The following is a 1,890-nucleotide window of genomic DNA, read 5'->3' on the forward strand; positions in this document are numbered from 1 at the left end:
GGTTACTCACACCTCCATGTTCGTCCGAAGCGATATCCATGCAACTTTACAACTGTCACGCCAATATGCGCTCTTGTCGCTGCTTAGAAATATGCTCTTGTCGCTGCTGAGAACTACGCTTTTGTCGCCGTTGAAATCTATGCTTTTTGTCGCCGTTAAAATCTGTACTCTTGTCGCCATTGAGATCTGCGCTCGCTTCAATGTGAGGAGTTTCGTTCTTTATGTAGCTCTTATCGTCGCTGAGATTTGCGCTCATGTCGCCGTTGAGATCTGCGCTCTTGTCGCCGCTGAGGTCTGCACTTTTGTCACCGCTGAGATCTGCGCTCATGTCGCCGTTGGGATCTGTACTCGTGTCAATGTGAGGAGTTTCGTCATTTACGTAGCTCTTATCGCTGCTGAGATCTGCGCTCATGTCGCCGTTGGGATCTGCACTTGCGTCAATCTGAGCAGTTTCGTCATTTACGTTGCTCTTATCGCCGCTGAGATCTACGCTCATGTCGCCGTTGAAGTCTGCGCTCTTGTCGCCATTGAAATCTGCACTCGCATTAATGTGAGGAGTTTCGTCATTCACGTAGCTTTTATCGTCGTTGAGATCTGCGCTCGCGTCAATGCGGGAAATTTCGTTATTTACGTAGCTCTTATCGTCGCTGAGATCTATGCTTATGTCGTCGTTGAGATCTGCGCTCTTGTCGCCGTTGAGATCTGCGCTCGCGTCAATGTGGGGTACTTCGTTATTTACGTAGCTCTTATCGTCGTTGAGATCTGCGCTCATGTCGTCGTTGATGAGATCTGCGCTTTTGTCGCCGTTGAGATATGTGTTCAAGTCAATGCGAGGAGTTTCGTCATTCACGTAGTTCTTATCGTCGCTGAGGTCTGCGCTCATGTCACCGTTGAGATCTGCACTCTTGCCGCTGCTGAAATCTGCGCTCGCGTCAATGCGGGGAGTTTCGTTATTTACGTAGCTCTTATCGTCGCTGAGATTTGCGCTCATGTCGTCGTTGAGATCTGCGCTTTTGTCGCCGTTGAGATATGCGTTCAAGTCAATGCGAGGAGTTTCGTCATTTACGTAGCTTTTATCGCTGCTGAGATCTACGCTCATGTCGCCGCTGAGATCTGCGCTCGCGCGAGGAATTTCATTGTTTACGTAGTTCATGCTGTCTTTTGCATCGCCATGCACAGTAATATCAATACGATTGCTCACACCTCCTTGCTCGTCCGAAGCGATATTGTAGTGCGCATTTTGCTTGTTACGATTGAAATTTTCAGCGTTCGCATAATGGCGCGCATATTCGCTATTCTTCCAAAAACGTACCCAATTTACGAGACGCGTGTTCATTTTAGACAGTTGCTTAATGTACATACAAATTTGATCTTGAGCCGAGTTATCATGCGTAATTGATATATGCACAATCAAAATTACGACGATACCGAGAAGCAAAATTATAGAAAGAATGATCAAACGAGACGACCACACCGATTTATCACGGTCGCTAATTAGATGACCGCGTTCATCTCGAGATGTTTGCGTAGAATTCATTATTCGATTTGCACCTTTTGCTGTATACAAACACCATCTGACCTTAGTAATCGCGACTCCTCACAGGAAGTCGTAGGTTTCTTTCGTTGATAAATCTTTTATCACCAAAGGCGGCGTTACAACGCTCCTACGACTTTTCGTTTGCTTCGTCACAGTTGACGATACAATAGCTCGAGTTTCGCACCTACCGCGCAATTCCTTTTCATCAGCGAATATCATTTCAGCGAGCGTTCGTTCGTTTGACGCATGTTTCAGATCATCGTGAATCAAGCGTTCGATACTCATAATGAAAGCCATAATCGATGCCACTCGTCGGTCACATTGCGACGAATATAGATTATCATTCCAATACG

This window comes from Harpegnathos saltator, unplaced genomic scaffold, assembly GCF_003227715.2.
Source record: "Harpegnathos saltator strain DR-91 unplaced genomic scaffold, Hsal_v8.6 scaffold246, whole genome shotgun sequence".
Taxonomy (NCBI): domain Eukaryota; kingdom Metazoa; phylum Arthropoda; class Insecta; order Hymenoptera; family Formicidae; genus Harpegnathos; species Harpegnathos saltator.